This window comes from Coptis chinensis, chromosome 9 (genome assembly GCF_015680905.1).
Source record: "Coptis chinensis isolate HL-2020 chromosome 9, ASM1568090v1, whole genome shotgun sequence".
NCBI lineage: Eukaryota > Viridiplantae > Streptophyta > Magnoliopsida > Ranunculales > Ranunculaceae > Coptis > Coptis chinensis.
The window spans coordinates 7,227,383-7,251,011 of NC_141464.1; the positions used below are offsets into that span (position 1 = coordinate 7,227,383).

General features: G+C 39.3%; 1 pseudogene across 4 annotated transcripts; it reads right to left on the reverse strand.

The window, feature by feature from the left end:
• Positions 1–17,748: 17,748 nt before the first annotated feature.
• LOC147474620 (scarecrow-like protein 21 pseudogene) lies at positions 17,749–23,065 on the reverse strand (annotated as a pseudogene). 4 transcript variants are annotated; one of them, XR_015208586.1, is made up of 2 exons: positions 22,909–23,065; positions 17,749–19,885 (listed from the first exon to the last, which is right to left on the reverse strand). The product of XR_015208586.1 is annotated as a scarecrow-like protein 21 pseudogene, transcript variant X1 (transcript). The 4 variants fall into 4 exon arrangements; XR_015208587.1 differs by having other exon boundaries at positions 17,749–19,846; positions 22,909–23,060; XR_015208589.1 differs by having other exon boundaries at positions 17,749–19,795; positions 22,909–23,049.
• Between the last annotated feature and the right edge of the window lie 564 nt (positions 23,066–23,629).

The following is a 23,629-nucleotide window of genomic DNA, read 5'->3' on the forward strand; positions in this document are numbered from 1 at the left end:
ACACTAGTCGATACACATATTACGGATGAGGAGGAGATAGATGATTCTCTCAAAGATATAGAGGACTATCATAGTAACGTGGATATGACTAATCTAGATGAGCAATTCGATGAGTTTCTTAGAGCAGGTGATGATTCACCCTATCAAGAACTACTTTGCACAACATCCACCTTGATTCCCCTCCTTCCACCCTTTCAAAAGAATCTCGAGTTTGCACTTTCGATCCCATTTGTTTTTCTTCAGGCTTCATAATTTTTTAAATTCACCTAGTAAACAAATACTTCAGAAGGACAAACCATTTGACACCTTCATTTTCAGACTTGCGACAGTCCCTACACACACGATGAATGAGTTTTGTACTAAAACCACATCCTCATTGGATATAGGCTATCTTTCTACAACTTATCCATATCCACCATATTCTCCATAACCATTCACTTTTCCACACTTATTTACTAGAACACCCACTCATTCAAAAATGAAAAATAAGGTGCATGATAGGTTACGTAATAGGGTTATCCGACTTCGCTTTCATTTCACTAGGTTGCGTCATAGTATATCTTGGTGCTTGATTGTGTTTGGATATGTTTTATGTGATATTTGTTTATGGAATGATCCACAACTATTTCAGTTGTTGATATATGATAAACTGCATGTTCATACATATGTTTAGATAAAGTCTCGAGTATCTGACTATAAACGACTCAACTTTTGTGTTTGGTGCATTTCCTTTCATTTCCATATATTGGTGAGTGCACCATTAAGGTAACGGGCCCTCCCTATGGAGTGTGTGGCTGTAAGTACGGATCCACGAGTCCACGTTTAAACATAATTCACGTTTTCCACTCTTGCATGTTTTTTCGGATTTTTTGAGTCATGTTTCTCTATGGGGTGAATTATGTCTTTCTTGTCTAAAAAAAAAAAAAAAAAAAAAAAAAAAAAAAAAAAAAAATATATAAAAATATATATATATATATATATATATATATATATATTAAAGAATAAACATAGTAATATAGGAAGTCTCGAGAATCGACTTTAAAAGATCCATCGCTAAAAACAAATTTTCTAAGCCGTTGTAAAAATTTGTTTGGGGGTAAGGGTGTTAAATGTTTCGATCCTAGAATGTTTATGTCCCATTACAGTTGCTTAGGCCATTTTATTGTATTACGATTCGGGTTGACATAATCCATGAATTTAGAGTTCAATTGTTCGCCATAACGTACGTTATGCACGCACTTCGAGACATTTTTCACTATCTTATATGTCATCCACGGTCGGAATAGAGTGTTTTATGGATCATTGGATTGGAAATTCTCTCCTGATCATTTCCATATCTCATTCGCAAAAATCGGACCGGTAACGAAGCGGCAATTTTGATTTGAAGTTTCGGAAAAAAAAAAAAAAAAAAATCAAATTTCAAATTTGGGATTTTGGGCAACTGACTTCAACCAACCCGCCCACCGACAGTAGCGACCGCCTTTACCTTCACCTTCCCTTCATCTTTTTTTTTTTACAACCGCCATTAACAAGCTTAAAACAAACCTAAAAAAAAAAAAAAATAAAATAAAAAAATAAAAAGAAAACCTAAATTAACCCACGCCCACAATCAATACCCAACCCAAATCGACTCTAAAAACTTCCCACCACAACCCCCACCGATTTACATCACCAAAAACCACCGAAAACTCCAAATTTTGGTGCTGCCGTGCCACCACCCCACCACCACATCCCATTTAAACCCCCACTACATTCCAAACTTCCAATGGCTCAACAACGCTGAATTTTACCGGAGCAAGCTTTTACCGGCGACCACCTTCGCTACCGTTTTATGGTGGCGAGATGATCGATCGAGACTGGAATAGCTTGTGGTACTCGGTGAAGCCTATTACCACGAGGACTTAGTCCGAGCCGGTTCTACGATCTGAGGGAGTTGGAAAGGACTAGGATTTTTGTTGTTGTGGTAAGAGGGAAGGAAGTGACGACCGGTTGTTGGTGAGATTCTAGGCATCCCGCCTAGAATCCATCCGATGTCACTCCCGCCGGAGTCCCAACATAATGGGGTAGAGCCATTGATGCGAGACAGGCTTATTGGGGCGACTACAATGCGAGATCGCATTGTGTTCGACAAGCTTTCCCTTAGGACCAACCACCGGCCGCAGCTCGCTGATGGGCCGGAACATCCCGGGAAGGAGAAGGTCGGCGACATCGGCCTGAAGGCGCCTCCATATCTTATGGATACTCGAGGAGCGGAAGTACGACTTCGTATCTTGGAGTTTCGCTTAGCATGATTAGGGGAGTAGGGAAGTCTGTTGCCCCTCTCCCTGTGTTGATAACCAAGATCATGTTGAAGTTGAGAGCAGCTCAGGCGACTGATAGGACGTACATCACCCTACACCGTAACCCGCACATCTATAGGGAGTGTGTCCAACGGGTTTGGAGGTTGGCTGAGGATAGAGAAGAAGAAGAAGAGGCTGGTGGAGAGGAGAATGTCGAGGAGGCTGGGGGAAATTAGAATGCCTCGGAGGATGAGGAGGATTTGACGTGTTTTGACGCGGATGCCTTGGAGAGGTCTTTGGTCGGATCTGAGAACGCATGGCTGTGATTCATCGTGGCATGCGTTCGCTCAACACTATCTGCGAAGACCTCCGGACTCGACAGGCAACGATGCATCATAACTTTGAGGTCCGTACCCAGAGAGAGGACGAGAGGTGGGAACAGATGAGGGTCGAGCTAAAAGCTCAGCGCCAGTTCCGGGAAGAGATGCTTGCACGAGTCCCACCTCACGGGGACTCTCCTTCTGAGGACACACCATCGAGGCACGAGCGTCGTCGCCGAAGGACGAATGGTGCTGGCCCATCAGGAGCCCAGGAGCAGTCTCCGGACCATGTGCCCTCTGCTACCAGTTCCGGAGTAGTTAGGGATAGTATAGTTTTATGTTTTATGTTTTATTTGTAGTTTCATTACTGTCATTTATTTTTATGTAAGTTTATTTCCGTAATTTGAATTTTGTAGTGAAATGTACTCCGAATGAATTATTTTTAATATAATGGGTTATTTTCATTATGCGTGGTTGTTTAATATTGACCCCACCTTCCCAACTTGTTTGGGGTGGTTTTATCTATTCCAAAGATGAGTTTTATATAACCCTCGTGTTAGAATTTATTATGAGTCAAGGTGAAAATATGGCTGTTTAGGCATATATATGAATAAGTATCATGGTAGGATGAAATCTAGATTAAATAGGTACATTCTATCATAAAATCAACCTAAAAGATCTTGGGTTTGAATTAGAATCAAGGAAATGAGTTGTTTCCGTTTTTCGGGTTTGGAAATTTTAGGATTTTAAAGCGGCCGTAATTAGTTTTGGCAACTTTCCGATCCATTTTAGCAACTTAAAACCTATATAAACTTCATACAATCTACACTCACAACTCACACTACACCTAAACTCCATCACTCACCTTTCACTCCCACGATTCCCACGTTCGCTCATTTTCCGAAGTTTTCAAGAAACTCCTTTCAGCGCTTCTGAGGAGAGCACACACTCGCTCAGATATTTTTTATGAGTTTTGTCGAGGCCAAGCGCTTTAAGCCGAAGCGACCAGCGCTCAAACACTTGGAAATTTAAATTTCTTCAGGCTTTCAAGGCTTCTATCAGAGCGACTCATACCGACTTCCGTGGACCAGAAAATTTCCAGTTTTCCGTGGGTACTTTCCGGATCATTCGCAGCTATTCCAAAGCGTAATTTTGAGATGACATCTCCAACATTGATACCGGAACAGTCTTTCGAAGATTTGTTCCAAAGCACTACTTATGGTGCTTGGTTTCGCGAAGCGATCACATACGTTGGCTGGGAGCCGCTTATGGTAAGACCCAATGCACTTTATTCTCCAACACTAGCATCTTATTTTTACGATAACTGCATTTTCTTTGAAAGACCAGATGGAGAACAAGTGTTCTCCATCAACATTGATAATGAACCAATGGAAATTACCGTGTTCTTGCTAGCATTTGTTCTTGGACTTGCTATGCCCATTTGAAATACAAGACCCATGGTGCTATTGGGTAGATAATATGTATGTCTACACTTATGAGTTTTTGCATGAGTCATATGGGGCGGGGCATTTTTCCGTGATCGAGGACCAAGGGACTATAACGCTTTTGGTAGCCTGTCCATGAACATAGGAACTGTTATGTTTTGGATCATGCTAAACATTTTAGGGAATGACATTTTTCTTATGTGAATGATGCCACTTGCAGCGTTTTCCTTGCTTTAGCCACGAGACATATGTGTCATGACCTTCCCCGAACCTTGATGTCTAGTTTAGCTCGATCCCATAGCATGAGGCATAAGTTCCTTCTTATGCCTGTTCTAGTTTCCGTATTATGCTATGTTTCTTTCCCCGTTTTTGTACACGTTTCACGGATTGGATTACGATGCGATTAATCGCATGCGACCCACCAATAGTATTATTCGATCTTTCCGCGTAATGACTTGGCAAGGGTGGAGGATACAACCTCATCAGTTGCACCCAACACCCGTCGGTCACCAAGTGGCTCTTAATAGGTTAGCAATAATAGATGATAAATGGCGGGAAGCCTGGAAAATTATCATGGCATGGCAGGACGCGAAGGAACCTCACTTCTTTATGGAAGAAGAGGATGAGGAAGATGATGAGTAATGCGGGAGATAAGGTAAGTTTCATTCTAGTTAGTGTCTGCTTATGTCCCAAGCAATTTCATTCTTATTAACCCCATAATGGGTAGAACTCGTATAGAGTTGCATCAGTTTTTATTTCCTTTATTAGTACGTTCTAACTTTGTTTTGCAGATGTTCCTGAATTTCACACGTTTCAATGGTATTTTTCTTACCCTCTTTATTTACAATGCTTTGAGGACAAAGCATGCTTCTTGTTTGGGGGGCATAGAAACACGTGTAATTAAGGCATCTGTTAGGATATAGATAGAGTTAATATGCATTTGTTTTCTAGTTAAAATTTTAAAAAATTCAAAAATATAAATAAATAAGTTCATGCTATACACTTAGGAATAGTGGTATTGTTTTCCTTCTCTATGCTCTTAACAATCTAGAAGTCTCACGTAGCTTTTGCATTAGAATAATTGTTAGAAACTTAGGTTAATATGTAGGTAATAATCTTTGCATCTATCTATAAATATATTACATGAGTATCTATGATTGTTAGCAGTAAGTTTCTGAAATCTAGGCTAGAGTACTTATTCTACAAATCCTGTGAGAATATAGCCTAAAGCCTTATATGAGCGAAACATTTGAGAAATGACACAAGGGAGAAGTAAAATCCGGATAGAGAAATCACACGTCCACTTGCTTGATCACTATGTCATATCCTAAGCGAGAATTTAGGCCTTTTTTGGATCGATATAGCCAAAAATTCAAACCTATGAATTATTTCCCGCTAGTCGCCCCTCTGAGCCTTTCTTTAGCCTTTCATAAACCACAATCCCTTTACCCTGTTACAAAAACAAAAACAAAAAAAAAAAAAAAAAAAAAAATAATAATAATAAATCAACCTACCCAATTTAGAATAAGTCTGAGAATAGAATGAGGAAGAAAGAAGAAAGAGAAAAACTTGTGTAAACAAAAGTTAGTTAATTGCTTCAGAAAATAAAGAAAAGAAGTTTCCATCCAAGGAAAAGAAAAAAAAAATAGAAATAAATAAAAACTCCAAAAATAGAAGAAAAGGGAGTCAAAAGCCAAAGAAAAGAAAAAAGAAAAAAATATGGCTAGGGATGGAAACAAAGTATAGAAGTAAAAGAAAATAACAAGGTTTTCTCTAAGTTACATAATATGAAAACTCTATTATCTTAGACTTGTCCTTTTGAATATCCATTTCCTTCATTCTTAAACCATCTCTAATCTCCATGAACACCTAATAAAGACCTCTAGCTCAATTAGGAATAGGTTAGTGTGATAGTAAGTGGCAGATGTGTTTGATCGACTCGCTTCCTTGTTGTCATTGAGATTGTAAGGTTGTGCCCATCAGCAAGACTAGAGTAAATAAACTTGAGTGGAAAAATCAGTGTTGTATCTTGACTATTATTGTGAGAACCTACTTAAGGACACTATTCCAAGTTTCAGAAACGAACCTGCTAGGCATTTCATAGTATTACTCATTGTATATATGTTATTGTAGATGATTGATTATTATACATATATTAGCTTAGGTTTCGACTTGATTACTCTATATGCATTGCTAATGAGAGGTATAGATAATTTAGAGCATGAATAAGGAAACAATAGTTTTATTTCTTAGTTGTTGTAGTATAGATGAAGTTTGTGAGTACCTTCACTGGAAAACTCTCACGAGGCTATAACTTCGTCCACTAGGGAATTCCTAGTGGTTTAAGGCCTTGTTGATATGGTCAATGCAATCGCACTCAATAAACGAGAGTAGTTAGAACTCCATTTTTGGTCACTTATTCTAATTTCTCATCTTTGCTTGAGGACAAGCAAAATGCTGTTTGGGGTGGTTTGATAAGAGCCCAAAACTGTAGTTTTAACCCCGTAATGCATATACTTTTAGACCAATTATGTGAGTAATAATTAAGAGTTAATACTGATTACGTGTTTTTATGCATTTCAGGTTTCAAAGTCCATTATATGCAGAAATGTGCCACTTTAGCAAGATAAAGAAGCAAAGGTCGGTTACTAAGGAGTTCCGTGATTAAAGGTCAAGATTCAAGAAGACAAAGCCTTTCTAAAGCCCGGTCAAAAGCTGAAAAGTCGACGCGGGCAGAAACAGCACACAAAGCCAGCAGAACTTCCGAAGGCCATATCTTTGGACTCAAACCTCGGAATGGGGCCTACCTTATGTCAAAACGACCGGCTCGGAAAGAGCTTTCCAATGGTCTAAGCCTTGACCAAATCAGAGGAGCAGAAGTGGACGGAAAGTCTGTTGAAGCCAACTGTAGCTGAAGAGGCCTTTTTGGACTGAAAGAATTGGGTTTTGGGCCTGATTCTTTGGCCCAAAACATGGCTCCAAGCCCATGCACGATTTTTGGATCTGAAAGTATAAAAACAAAAGCTTAGCTCTTTGTTAATGGTAGATTTCTTGGTAGATAGTTAGACCTAGAAATAGATTAGATTAGTAGCCTCCATTAATGAATTCTAGATCTAGTTTTTCATGTAGATTAATTAAGTTTAGTTCCATTTCAATTATTGTATTAGATTAAACCTTTGAATCTTGTTCTTCATTTTGATTAGATCAATAAATTAGTATTTTTATCAATTTCGATTTTTGTCATTTCCATTTCTAGATCTAATTTCAATTCCTGTCCTTATTTTATTTTAGTCATTAAATTAGATTTCATTATTGTTTAATTAAGTAAATTTCAATTCTTTTTATATCATGTTTAGTTTAAATGTAATCGGAAATGATTAAGTAATGATTCTCGGCTAAACCTCCATTAGAGGGGTTGAGAAGCCTTGATGAAAGCTTGATTCCGAATATCGTAGAATCGTCGTAATTTCCTTTCCACTCTAGAAACGATTAGTTCACCATGAGAATGGGTTTAATCGTTCACATGCTAGTTATGAATTGGTAGGAATGCCATGTGTAATTAGGGATTAGGAAGAACCAATTGTTCTGCGAAGCAGTTCAATTCGGATTACGACGATTCGTCGTTAATAGGATTAAGTCGAGTTAAGGTGGAATCAATCCCCCTCTAACTCCTTATCATAGAATCAACGTAGCATTCCCTTAGTTGTCCTAATAGTTGACTAGTGCATCTCGTGGGTAGTTGCATCGTAGTCTAGTTGCCTTTTCGTAAATCTCTCATTAGACCTTAAGTAGAGTAATTACACGCGGTAACAAGCATGCGGAAGGACTAGGAGTGGAACGAATCACTCTACTCCACTATATCTCCTAGGATTGAGAGTAGAAATCTTTGATAACATATATGAGTACAAGATAGTTTTAGTTTACTTACGTTTTGAGTTTTATCGTTCATTTCGTAGGTAAACATTCAATTATATGTATTATCAAATATGCGGATAATTAAAACCAATAAAATTTTAACTTAAACAAAAGTCCTCTTCATTACAAAAATTCACAAATAAGATTAGGTTACAAATCTCTTTTCAATAACTCTTTATTTAAAATTACAAATGAAAATACAAATAACATTGTCTCAACTAAAAATTTAGTTCACCTCAAGGGAAAACAAAACCTATCTTGAAATGCGACGCTAATGTAAACCACAAACAGCAACCAACCTTCTTCAACACTAAACCTGTCAAGACTTATCAACTATGTTCATTTTATGAACACACCCGATAAGCAAACATGCAAATCGGGTCAACATTATAAACAATGCTGGTGTGAGTAGCCCTAAAATATAAATTATACTTATACATATATATACACAATCCATAAGGCATTTAGTTCCTCCGCCGAGGCGCCTTAACTTCTAACGACTAATACAACATTCTTAAGTACCATAATAAAGGCAGGTAGTTCCTCCACTGAGGCGCCTTAGCTTCCAATAATAAAAATAATCATATCGATATGTACATACAACATGTAAGGTAGTTAGTTCCTCCACTGAGGTGCCTTAACTTCCCACTAACCACACAACAAACCATACGCATAATAAAAGGCATTTAGTTCCTCCCCCGAGGCGCCTTAGGTTCTAACTAAACTAATAACTAGCCAAACATATTCTATATTTACCGCATTCCATGCTCAATTACAGAGTGGGTCGTCTCTACACAAGTAATTAGGTTGACCTACCCTTCTGCAAAACTACATACAATCATATATTTAAAGATATATCATTAACCAACATATTACCATAATTATATTATTTTAGGCTTTCTTTGCGTGTCCCTAAAATCACGTCGTATCTATGTCTTACCTAGTTTCCCTGGCTACCACAATCGCTACCCAACGCCGAATATGTACATCCACATGCCTTCCTCACATAATGAACCACTCCGTGCATAGCTACCCTGAACGGGATGCCGCACACCAGGTAACCCTCACACGAAAGCCATTATGTAAGTACTGCCACTATTCGGCATAAAATATCGCGCGTCTCGTTCTAAATTTTGCAAACGAAATAATCAAGCTACTATTCGGCTACGCCAGAAGGGCCATTCAGATTCACTGAAACGCTAGAAGGGCCAATCAAATTACTTACGCCTGAAGGGCCATTCAGATTCACTAAAACACCAGAAGGGCCAATCATATCACATACGCCCATCACTAGGGCCAAATCACATGAGTTGTGGTAGCTAGGTTCTAGGATTTTCGTTACGTAATTTATTCAAGTGTCATACATAAGTGTCTCATAACCATTTCACTCTATCACGTGCCAAATAAATTATTGCACTAAACCACCATATTTGGAAATATCTCAATAATAATTCTTGTTCTATCTCATGTCAGTATACTTAATTGGACTGAAGCTCAACGTTTCTTGTTATAATAAAAATCCATATTATTACATGCCAATACTATTCATTGCACGATATCCAAGCATCTCTATATCAAATCTCAAAACTTATTATTTCACGTGCCAATCATATATTGCACTACACCATATGGAATATATCAAGCCTTCATAAATACTACAATTCATTTAAGTAGCAACTCATAGTAGTAATCAATCATATAACGTATTCGTTCAATATATTTATGTGAACTCAATTCACCATCAGAGGCACGCATTATTTCCATTTGTGCACAATATAAATAGTATAAAAATAATCAAAATATAAGTCCATTCCACCAAATATCAAAATGAAACGACTTTAAAAAGAAAGAACAACTCAAGTCCAATTATCACGCATAATTATTCGAGTCCAAATCACAAATCAGGTCAAACTGATTAACCATAAAAAAGCCCAATACTAACGTCCATGAATCTGAGTCCATGTGTAGTTTAATTCTCATAAAAACGTATATATCTAAGTCTTATAAGAATTCCCCTCTTGTAACGTGCCAATATTTATATTATTTACACACTACTCACGTCAAATCTTAATTAGATAATGATAAACAAGGTTATACAATTTTCGACAATATTTTATTACTACATTTGTCCATATTCGTAAATATGTGAAAATCTGGAAAAAGTCAATATTTCACAATCAACGGTCAACGGTCAATGTCAAAGTCAACCTGTCATTGTCAAAGTCAAACTGTCATTTCCATGTTCAACAGGTTCAGGGTCATAGCCATGGTTCATGGCTAAGGGCAAAGGTGCATGGCTCATGGGCTCATGACTAAGGTCATGGTTCGAACCTAACCAGCCAAACCCATGACTCAACCAAATATTAAAATAATGTTAGCCGGATCCACATAACAATAATGAACCAGCCTACCAACAAAAATAAAAGAAAACCGGCCCATGTAAACAAAATTAGAACAGGCCCCAACCAAAAATAGAACCGGCCCAACTCAAGAGATTAATATCGGCCCATCACTAACAAAATAGAACCGGCCCAAAGGAAAACCAACTAAGCCCAAGCCCAAGAGAAACCAACAGGTCGTCTTCTTCAGCTAGTAACCGGCTCTCCTCCACCGCCAGCAGCTCAAGTCCGGCCACCACTTCTCCCTTCCCCATCATATCGGTTTTGATCCTTGACAAAAACCCAATAACTTTAACAAAAGCAAAAACCACCCATCATTCAATATATATTCTTTCTCAAAACTAGATCTCGAATTCGCGCCGCCATTAAAGCTTCTTCAAGCTTCAATCTTACCCCTTTCCAGCACCCATTCGACAGCCCTCATTCCAACCTCAATAACCAAACTCAAATCAACAAAGTAAAAATCATAAAGACAAGGGTTCAAATAAAAAAAGTCCGGACAGGCGACGCCATTAACGCCCCTTTAGAGCTTGAACAGCTCCCTAACAATGTACCACCACAACCCAACAAGCTAAAAGTTCAAAACCACAAACAAAAAGAGTTTAAAGGAAACACAGGTCGAAATCTTGCTGTGGGGCACGCCGCCATTAATAGCTTCTCGAAGCTTCGACAGTTTAATAATTAAGCAAACACTATACTAACATTTAACCCGTTTAACACTTCGACATTATAGCATGATAACTACAGAAAAATGAACGGAAACCTTAGACAGTAAAATTTTGTCTGTATACCCGTAAAACTTTGGATTCTGCGAAAAAGAAAAACTACTGTATTAAAAGCTCCACGAATCCCTCCTAGTCTGAATCGTCACGCTCCAACGCTCTAGCAATCAAGCTTTTATCTCTGCCTCCATTTTTATTTTATTTTTATCTCAAAACCCTATTCTCTAGAAAAATATGTATATATACCTGGATTTGAAACCTAAGCCCAACACAGACTCGGGCCTAGAAATCAGGCCCACATATCCCAAATCCAATCCAGCGAATTTTAAATAAATAAATACATATTTTAAATATGGGCTTTACATTAATCCACCTAGTCTTAATACTGAACTAGTTCAATATTATCTTCCACCTCGTTCTAACCGTGGCCAACCACCAATTAAATATGATCCTGATCCTAAAGCTAAAGTGAAATATCCCATAAGCAACCATGTGTCAACTCACAAGTTGTCCAAGTCATATGCATCTTATGTATTCCAGTTATCATCTGTCTCTATTCCTAGTAAAATGTAGGAAGCTTTAGCAGATTCTAGATGGACCAAAGCTATGGCAGAAGAAATGGCAGCACTGAAAAAGAATGGCACTTGGGAACTTGTAATTTTACCCAAAGGAAAGAAGGCGATTGGGGTGCAGATGGGTATTTCTGATCAAGCTCAAAGCAGATGGGACTATTGAGAGATACAAAGCTCGGCTGGTTGCAAAAGGGTTTACACAATATTATGGTGTAGATTATCAAGAAACTTTTGCACCGGTTGCTAAACTCAATACTGTGAGAGTACTTTTGTCATTAGCAGCTAATAAAGATTGGCCTCTTCTTCAGTTTGATGTAAAAAATGCTTTCTTGCATGGAGATCTTACTGAAGAAGTATATATGGATCCTCCTCCAGGTATACCAGAATACTCAGATACAACAACGGTCTGTAAACTAAATAAGGCATTGCATGGGTTAAAACAGTCCCCAAGAGCTTGGTTTGGCAGGTTCACCAAGTCTATGAAGAAGTTCGGCTACAAACAAAGCAACTTGGATCACACTTTGTTTTTAAAACACAGAAAAGGTAAAATCACTGCTTTGATTATCTATGTTGATGATATGGTGGTGACAGGTGATGATCATGAGGAGATTTCTAGCTTACAACAGTATCTGGCTTCTGAATTTGAAATGAAACAACTCGGAGACCTTAAATATTTCCTTGGGATTGAGGTAGCCCGATCAAAGAATGATATTTTCTTATCCCAGTAGAAATACATTCTTGATTTATTATCTGAGACGGGAATGCTTGGATGTAAGCTAGTTGATACTCCCATTGAGCATAACCACAAGATGTTTCTGTGTTTGAATGCAACTCCAACCGATAAGGGGAGATATCAGAAGCTTGTAGGGAAACTGATCTATTTATCACATACCAGGCCAGATATTAGCATTATGCGATTAGTGTAGTGTCGCGGAGTCAATTCATGCATGACCCACGTAAACCTCATATGGATGCTATAGAGCGCATATTGAGATATTTGAAATATGCTCCGGGTAAAGGCTTATTGTTCTCGAAACATGATCACTTAGAAGGCTACACTGATACAGATTGGGCAGGTTCAGCCGACAACAGAAGGTCTACCTCAGGATACTTCACTTTTGTAGGTGGAAACCTTGCGACTTGGAGGAGTAAAAAACAGCCAGTAGTATCAAGATCAAGTGCTGAAGTTGAATATAGAGGTATGGCATATGGGGTATGTGAGTTGCTGTGGTTGAGAAACTTGTTGATGGACTTGGATGTTAAACCAAAAGTGGAAATGAATTTGTATTGTGACAATATGTCAACTATAGAGATAGCTCATAATCATGTTCAACATGATCGGACCAAGCATGTGGAGATTGATAGACATTTTATCAAAGAGAAACTTAAAGCTGGAATTATTACTTTTCCATTTGTAAAGTCTGAAGACCAACTAGCAAATGTCCTTACTAAAGCAGTGGCTAGCAAGGCGTTTATTGACTCTCTTGTCAAGTTGGGCATGTGCGATATCCACGCACCAACTCGAGGGGGTACTGAAATACTATTGAGCGTGTGCGCGCCTTATCCAGGCAAAAATAGAGCAGCGGGTCGCGCCTAACGATCTGGAAGTCGCCAAAGGCATGAGCGCGCCACACTCCTTGTCCAGGCATACGGAGAGCGCGGGCCGTGCCTAACACTAAAGAGAGAAAAATATTTTGTTCTCTCCATATGACTCTCTTGTCAAATTGGACATGTGCAATATCCACACACCAACTTGAGGAAGGGTGTTGGAATATTTGTTAATATATTTAGTATTAGGAAGTATCTTGTATATTTAGTAAGAGTATTATCTTCTCCTAGATATGTGGATCTAGGAGATCTTCTGTATTCTTGTATATATACATAATATAAAGTTATCAGAAATATTCAGTAAAACATCTTTGATAGTAGCCTCCATTAGAACCTTTTAATAAAAACTTTAATTAATTCAATTCAATTCAAGTTATTTTAATCAAGTTTAGTTTAATTTAATTATGTCTTTTTATTATTGTTTATTGTTAATGAACCCAATGAAACTAGGCTAAAAACTCCATTAGAGGAGTTTTAGGAAGTCTATGTGAGGGTTATGATTGTTCTTCTTTAGTTTTCTTATTGTCTTATGTGCTTCAAGTTCAAGTTCTATAGTTGTCTAGAGATAGAGATTATAGAAGTTGAACTAGAGAAAGGAAACTCCACAAAGAGATTTGTGGAGGAGAATTTCTCTTATGCTAATCATATCTTAGTACAGAGATTGCTAGGATTGGTTAGAGATCAATAATAAATTGTGACTTTTGTTGTTTTACCTTGTGTAGATTAATAAAGGTAAAGATTAAAACATGGGAAACTAGTTAGAGTAATCATAGCTTCACATAGATGGATTAATCCTTCCTCTATGTTCTTCCTATTTATTAAATTCACCTTTTAATTGCTTAGTTTAAATTAGTTTAATTTATAATTAGTTTATAGCATTGTTAGTTTAATTAATTTATAATTAGTTTTAGTTTAAATAAATCACAACACTACTCGCATTGTTCTCACCATTGTTTCCTTTTGTTTGATTAATTGGATTCTATTATGTCTTGGTAGTTTAGGAGTGGAACGATTCTGTACTCTATATATTGCATGAATATACATGTGAGAGTAGGAAATAAATAATTGATACCGTAAGAATAAAGTTAGAGTAATCTAGTTGAGTTTCTACGGGTTATCAGCTACCGTCTTATCCAGAATCACCGAAGTGAGTTGTGCTTTCACAGAGTCCAATGCTTTCTTCTCAGACTGCTGCACCTCTCGAAGAGTCGATAGCTCGTCCTTCAAGGACTCGACCTCAGACTTCTCCATCTCAGCAATCTGAGCCTCTATCTTCAACTTTTGATACCCAGCAATATATGAGCTGCACCATAGAGATCACGACATGCCATTATTACACACTTTAACACGTATATATGAAGCAAAGCAAAGGAAAACCAACCACAACAAGATAAGCACTTACCAAGCAAATCTTATTTATCCATTTCCCTCAGGTTCTCTTCTAGATCCTTAGAATCTAAATATTTCCTGTCACCATCCAGTGTCATCCCATCCAGTAAACAGGCTGCTACAGGTGTGGACTTGTAGCTGCAGTCAGACCTCTTCACAAGTTGTTTCTTCCCAGTACCCTCATCTACATACACCAAGTTGCGCTTCAGGTCATCCCTCCCACTAATAGAGTGACTCTTGCCAGTCTCCCTAACAGTAGCCTTTCCCTTCACCTTACCAAAAGCGTCCCCAACAACCTTGGTCGGCACGACCTCAGTGGTCCTCTGGCCTAGGACACTAAAATCAACCTCAACCCTCGACCTTGAGCTACGACCTGCCTTCCCACCAGTTCGCCATCCACTACTAGTTCCAGAGCTGCCCCCAACAACATCCTCCGCCACCCTGGCAACCTTAGCAGCCCTCAGATCAGCCGCATCAGCCTTCCTATTTAGCGAATTGCTTCGCTCGCGAGGCGTGAAGTTGATCTCCTCCAAGTCAAATGGAGCGTCACCAGATCCCCTTCCCCCTTCAGGTCGCCTACTAGACCCACCAATCCCCGAGGCCCCAGCACCTCCTGTGGGTCGCCCATGACCAGGACGGTTTCGTCTTCTTTCCTCCTTAGTCGCTAGTTCATTATTGTTCCTCTCCATCATTGCTTCACTGGAAGATTCACAAACAGTTAAACCCCGAGCCCTTTTCTTCTGATTCTTCCTCTTCTCCCTGATTTTGCGACCTCCCCTTTCAACTAAGTAATTCGCTACCTCTGGTAGTATCTCCTGTTTCTCAACTCGAGTTAGCTTAGCAAACCTCTCTATCACCCCACGCTCAGTTCGCCTTTTAACAGTGACCTCTACAAAAACAAAACAAATACATATCACATACCCAATCAACAATCAAGATGTCAACACAAAAAACCAGCACACCAACACCCACCCAAAAAATTGCAAACCCTAGTGTGCACGTTGAACCCCCTAGCACAATAATTCCCAGCTAACAACAACGGCCTTCTCTCCCAAGGCTCGTTACTACACTCAATCGGAACACTTTCGACTTCTTCGTCGCGTCTACAAACTAAAGTTATGGGCACGAGATCGTTTCACAGAGAAGTGCTCAATAATGTCAGCAACCCCAATGTGATATTTACCAATCCCGTTCAGCAGGTCAAACACCCTGAGCAACCTCCAGGTATTGCCAACGAACTGGCAGGGCGCTTTCTCATAAAAGTTCAGAAATTCACAAGCCAGCTTTGAGAGCGGTATCCTCATCCCCACCACCAATTTTGCAGATAACTACCCCGTAGTTCGATGGCACGAATGCCTCACTAAAAACCTCTGCGTCCTCTCCCAGTTCATGTATCTCCAGGTCGTTTACATTTATATCGTAAGCTTTTCTTAGATCGGTGAAAGCTTTCACAACTCATCTATCTACTACCCTAAGTGGTAAACCACTAGAGGTCGATGCTGCCTCGCTATTATCAGATTTAACTTCCTCCCTCTCACTCTCAAACCCAACCGATTCTTCTATCTCCGCCTCAAAATCCTCACAAAACCGGAGAAACCTCGCGAATCTCATCGATCGGCGTATCGTCGAATCGGACATCTTTTCTCTCACAACTACCACAACAATAAACAACACGGACGACCTAACAACTCAATAGAACAACAAGAACAAAATAGAGAGATGCAAGAGCAACAATGGCGTAAAAACTAACACGAGAGCTCTAGGCGTAGTGTTTTTGGGAATGAAGCGGGGAGATGGCTCTTCAAATTTCGGATGTGGTTTTATGCAACCGACCTTTCGGTTCCCCAATGCATGTCATGATTACACCCTAAAACCCTAGCCCACGCGTCTACGGGCTATCTTTTCAAGATCCGAAAAAAGAGGTGGTACATTTTCCTCCTCAACCGCCGGATTCTCCCCTCGTGCCAATCACGTGCCCTCTACCGCAATCCAACACCGATTCGTTATACAATATGGATCGATCTCTCCAGCACAGTGGATATTTCTGTTCACATTCGTTCACCTCCTCACATATGCTAAACATGTGCCATCGTTCTTTCTCAGCAGATAACTTCTCCGTATAAAGCGACCTACTGAGATGGGGCTGTGTGAGGGAGTAATATTCACATCTAATGAATATCAGGCACGCGTCCAGCATAAAAGGAAATATCCTACCAACCTCATGTCCTTGTCTTCCGAGCTCGCTTCATAAGCGACTCGCCTCATGCAAGTGGTCTACTTCAGCTCGTACTACAAGCAACGACATCATCACCTGATCTAAGATGTTCATCCTACGAGCTCGCTCCAGGGTGATGCAGGTCAAACGGACAAACTCACGCAGAACGCTTCATCTCATGACATCATCCCTTGTCCATATGCAATCATTACCAGGGTCATACTTACGCAATCCATTACCGCAATATACGAACTACTGCAACCACTCTAAATCATTACGGTTTTCCTACCAACACCAGCCCTACACGCCTTTTCAAATCTCAACCATACATCTATACTTGTCAGTACACGTGTTGTGTGGATCCTCATATTCAACAACTATAAATACCACCTGCAAAAACTACGTTAGACCTGATTCAACTCTCCCCCCAGAAATGAGAGCTTAATACGTAGGCAATTCACTCAAAACGAACTCGGTCTTTCCCATCTCCAAACCCCTTCTCCTCCATCCTACTCACATTTGTAAAGCCAAACCAATTCACACCTTTACAAGTTTCTAGAGTGATATGTTCCCCGTTGGAACATTTGTCCATCAGTACTGCTAGTGAAGTCCGTCCTCACTTGGTCCGAGTTTGGGCCTGAAATGTGTAAATTTGAACTTGTTTTCTTTTCTTTTCCTTGACTGACTAATTGCAACTCTATAAGATGCAGAAGACAAGACTATGCCTACAAGTAAATGTTCTTGGAATCATATATATGGATGCAGGCATCCTGCTCAACAATGGAGTCAGTACATTCGGCTATATCAAAATAAAAAGGATCATCTGAGACCTGATTCACCATTTTAACCATCTTGAGTTGAATATGTTCTTAGGACCATATCTGTAGCGAGTAAACTGCATCATCTGTGTAATGATCAACTCATTTTCTCACATGGGGTATGACACTCATTAAACATGATGATCAATTACATAACACAGGCGGAGCATTTAAATGGTAACTTGAAAGCTACGCCATAAAAAAGAAGTAAAAGGAGCATTAAAGTACAGTGCAACAAAAGGGGGCTAATAATCTGACTACTTTTTTATAACTAAATTACATGCATTACCCCCTCCAGCACAGTCCTTTCATAAGAAGAAATCGTCAAGCTTTCTTTATCTCCATGCACAAGTGGCAACTAACGCTCTGCTCCTCCACCCAAGATAGAGAGCCCCATCTCTTTCTTCAAGTCTGTACTCGTCGGAATACTCCTCCAACAGATTCTTGATGGTGGTATTAACTACTGAGCTCAACGGGTGTTGAGTAAACCCAGCCATTCTGAAACGGGACCTCCACTTTCCAAGAACCTCGTGACGCTCCACCCTCTCTGCACCTTCACATGCTATGATATTTACTACTTCACGGGCTAAGCAGTGCTGCTCAACATTAATTCGTTCCTTGTGATCCCTTGGGAGGCTTACGTCAATCGACTCAAATACAGCTGTGTAATAGCTCAGAGTTTCAAGGAATCGTGGAAAGAATGCAGCGGTATTGGTATTAGATTCTTGCTCAACAAGGGTCACCACCTTTGGAGACAAGCTCTTGACCAATCTCAACAGTCGATCCCTGTGGTTATCAGTGCTCACGCTTTCGTCTGGCATGTGGTGTAACATGAGTGCAAAATTCACAGCTAAAGCCTCGCCAGGTCGAATCCCAAGATTTTCGAGCTTAACTTCACAGGCAAACATGGGCCCAGCATGGAACTCGAAGGGCACCTTCAATGACTCTGCAAGCCTTCTCAGCCTCTGCCCCACGATGTAAAGTCCTCCATCCCTGGCATACGCTGATGTGGAGTCATCTATCCCTGTGATCCGAATGTGTGGTGGTCCTCCTCGGCGAGCTGCCAGAGCCTGTATCAGGGTGATCCATTGGGTGCCCTGCGCAATCTGGAAGTCAATAATGTGGACTCGATCTTCACCTTTTAACGCTTCTGCAATGGCACCATTTGCAGACATGTAACCGAATTTGAAGTATGGACAAACCTCATAGAGGATGTGCATGTAAGAGAGGAGTTCAGAGCTTAACGGTTCTTTGCACCTCAAGGCTTTGTAGATAGAACTCCCTGTCAGGGCCAATTTTGCCACAAGCCCTTCCAACATGTATGCACCTAACCTCTGGATTGGATCCCCTGAGACAGATACCATCTTCCGTAGCTCACCCATTAACCAGCCTGTGGTTAATGAATCGCCATCTGAAACAGCTTTTCCACAGGCAATGAGAAGCTGTTTCAAATCCCCTCTTGGGATGACTTCCCTCTTTTGTTTCCACCACTCTGTTTCTGATGAGGATGGGCTGTTTTCATTCTGTATGGTGCTATCTAAGCTGTCCATAATATCTGAATTAGGCCCTAGCATCACAGTTTCTAATTCTCTCAGCTTATATCTCAGATCATCAACATCAGATGTGATACAGGACACACTTATTGGAGACCCATGTATATTATCTGGGGAGTGATGTGGTTCTGAATGGCAGGACTGAGAATCTTGCTGTGGAGGGCTACCATTAGGTGAAAAACTTTCGGTAGACTGGGAATGGTAAACTTTGTAAACACCACCTGTAGAGGATGACTCCAAGGTGCAGTGATTTTCATGAGAAGTCTGAACTCGATAGCGAATCACCTGACTGCTGCCATCAAATGAAAGGCTGTTGTCTGAAATCTGATAATTTGGCGGCAGGCAATAGGGCCCTGGCCCTGGCATAGGCTGATAATAAAGCTTCTGAGACACACCTAAATCCTCGTGATTCTGAGAAGATTGCATTGAAGGATAATCAGCGCTGGCCAACTGGAATTTCAGTCTAATACTGGTAGCAGTTCCCAGCAGACCTACTCACAGAACTTAACTGAGAACTCTTCTGGAACTAACAACTTATCGATGCCTTTCAGCATTTGTGGCTGGAACACACACATTTGCAGCAGCCGCATTAGTTACTTTCACAGGCCTCACTACATTCCATTGACAATTTATTATAAAGGTCAGATCACCTACAAGAAAATTGAATAGAATCACTGGAACTCTGAAAGTTAAACAGAACCTCTAGAAGCTGAGAGAACGGAAAAACAAACTGGAAAAGAGTTCATGCAGTGTACACATCATTCAGTGTGGAGTTTCCATATGTCAGAAAGTCATGATATGGATCCAAGTGATAATTAGAATTTAAAAAGTAAAAACTATAAAAAATAATCGCCTAGGAACCTGGGGTGTTCTGAGCCCCTTACTGTTAGGGGCCAATATCCGTAAAAGGTAATGTTTGTAAAGATGTATGTAGAAAAAAAACCACAAATAATTACTGAGGCACAACAAAAATCACATCAATAAATGTACCGCAGAGCATTTCGTATTAGTAGTGCAGATCAGAAATTACCCCTACGTGTTAGCACAGAACCTCAGGCGTAAACTTTCTAGGACTGAACTGTCTATGCGTCAAAAAGGTAGTCTATAGTGTTCTCTCTCTGGAGAATTAATCTGAAAAAAAAAGGTAGTCTATAGTGCTCTCTCTCTGGAGAATCAATTTGAAAAATTCTTACAAAATTTGTGTAGTGAATTTCTTCCTATATGTTTAAGGTATATGTTTAAGGTGTAGAGAAAGAAGGTTTGATAGAAAAGGGAAGGCAATCCCTTGGGCAGAGTATTGTCTCTCTATAATTTCACCTTATCCGAGGCATATGTGACTTTCCATGTAGTTACATGCCTTCCCCAAGGGCAATGAGGCTTTGCGTAAGTTACATTCCAAAAGCAGTCAGTTGAAAACCACCAAGACTTGCGACAAAAGGCACCTATTAGATCTGGAATACAAATATACCTTATATGAGTGAGGTTTTCTTTACTCACAAAATTTAACAGCTCTAAGATGTCCGGATTGGATGTATACTGCCCATTACTTAGTGGTTTGGTGCTTAGGAGCATTCAACCAGATTCATTGAGCAAAATGACTTTAAGTATGCCCTTCTTAGGTATTGTAAGTGGGTTAGATCACTTAAGTCCGCCCACATGGATCAAGGATCCATCTCCAATATAAACTACTCCCTGGATCGTAGGATATTATGCACTATGTGTTATCCTACTAGATAGAAAAGAATCTATCTTGAATCTCTTGTTACTCAAGAGTAGTGGGAGTTAGCTATTTTCTAGCTATCTCAAATTCTTACTCTCTTCTTTCTCCATTCACAAGGAGTGGGTTTAAGGTGTGGATTCAAAGGCTTGATTCTATTAAAAATCCTACTTGAGACGAGGCTTGTAACGACCAACAAGGGTTCATTATTTATATTCGGGTTTCTTCCGCTAGGACTAAGGTATGTTCTATAACTTGAACTATCATGTTGATATACGATTTAATATTCAGTTTAACTGAGGTAGAGGGGTCTGTTGTATAATAAAGGAAAACAGAAAGAAAGAAACTATACATACTGAATGCAGAACACATATGAGCAAAAAAAAAAAAAAAAAAAAAACCAAAAAAAACAAAAACAAAAGCAAACAAACAAACAAACCACTCTTATCTATACATAAAAGTCCTACTAACTATTGTCAAACCATTGCCTAAAAAATTTCAGCTGAAAGATACTCAATCTTTATATTTCCTTTTCTAGATGTGGTGCTATGGGTTAGTCAGGTAACTAATATGGAGCTTACACCTTTCTGGTAAGTATCTAGTTTGTTGTATATCCAACTGAGATGAACAAATTCTAAGGGATTTACTACGACAAAGTGTAGGCATTATTTGGCAATCTGGAATTCCTAAGCAGGAAGATTGTATGATTAGCAAGTAGAGCATGTGGTGATTGGTAATGGTGGTCCAGGCAACTTTTCCAATTTATTCAAAACCAATATAGTAGAAGAAAAGTGGATATTTGTCCACTTACGGAACAGATGGCTAGAGAGAAAAGACGTGAGTAGCTTGAATCATTGTTTGATCTAGACATACTACACATCTTTTGCCTTTTTTGCTGAAAAAATCCTAAAGATGAAATGTCATAGAAACCCCGAAGAAATCACTAGTGGCAGAATACTACCAGCATCTAACCATAGGTTAAAAGTATTATGCATTGATCGATTACTTTCTCGACATAACAACAAATCTGCATGTATAAGCAGAGGGCATTAAATATTTACTGAGCATCTTTCATCTGTAGGTTGGGAAAATGAGAGCTTACCAAGCATCTATAATCATATGAAAGAGATAGAGATACTAATAAGATCGAGAACTTATGTCCGAACTTTCGTACTCACAACGCTAGAGGTTTTCTTGATTATTGAATGGTTGAGAAGCGCCATTCCAAATCTGAATAGATCCTCTGCAGAATACAGATATACCTGCACAAGGAAAGCATGGTAGAGCTTCCTTGTTCAAAATTATTCTGATTCTCCTTAACTCTATACATCTGCTGTTATATCTCTCACCAACACTTTCAAGCCTACTTCCTTTCTCCATCATCCTTCTTCACTCATCCTATCTACCACTACATTTCACATCTCTCTTGTTCCCTCAAACCACCGTTCCACTGCTCCTACTTTCATTCTTCAAGACAACCAAAACTAATAGTATCTTGGTGAAGAGAAGAGATGGGACTCGGTTTTCATTTCCTTAAACAAATACAGCTTCCTCCAATATCCTAAATTTCACCAAAACAATGGTAGAAAAGATTGTGTTTATCTCATGCATCAAACAGGTAGAAGATCAATCAAGTTTGCTGGTCAAATACCATGGAAGGCTCTTTCTCTGACACCAACAATTGTGTCCATGTCTTTGTTACACAGAATGGTTTGCACGTGGCAAATGTAAACAAGAAACAAATACACATAAAAAATACACTAAGAAATACATACACAAATCTCTCACCAACTCATTTTCCTGAATCATTGACCATATGCTCACATCCAACATACTATTTGCACAATTATTCCATGCAATACTAATTCATTACACCAGAGAGAATCTTAATTCATAAACAACTAACATAAAATTCAATCAATAACTCTAGTAAGATAGTAAGTAAAGTGAAGGTACCTTATTGACTTGTTGATGTACAGTGTTGAGGTTTCTTTGAATTATTAACCAACAAATGGAACTAAAAAGAATGAAAGAGTTCCTGCCACCAACAAGGCAGTAATGTCCATGGTTTTATAAGAGAACTGAACTGGAATGACTTTGTTGCCCTTGTACAGGACATATTCTGTGGTCCAATCAAAGACATACTCACCCAACTGCTTACATCATTTTGCTTGAAGAAGCCTTGAGTGCCAAAAGTAAAGAATGTGGTCCAAAGTCCAAACCGAGTGAAAATGTCAATGTTGCAGCATTCCACTGTAAGTCAACCCCGTTGAACACTCGAACCTAATTGACGGTTCGGTACTTGGGATGTTATTGGCTTACTGCTATGCAATTTCCCGTTGCTACTATACTCCAAAATATCCTTAATGTACGTGTTTCATGACTTCATCAGTCCATATCTACTGTTTTGCATATCTGTGGTGGCCATTTAGCAGATTTTAAGATCAAACATTCTTAGGTTATCGAAAAAAACATATGTATATATCAAACATTCTTGATATATATCACTGAACCAGACATTTACCAGAATATTTATACCTCCTACCACATTATTTATTTTTTTACTTTGTTCAGCTCATGGATGTTTTGGAATGCCTGGAATTTCGACCAAAGAAAAATAGTAAAAATAATGGTTACAAAATTTGGACTGGGACAGAAGGGCATGCAGCAGCTTGGT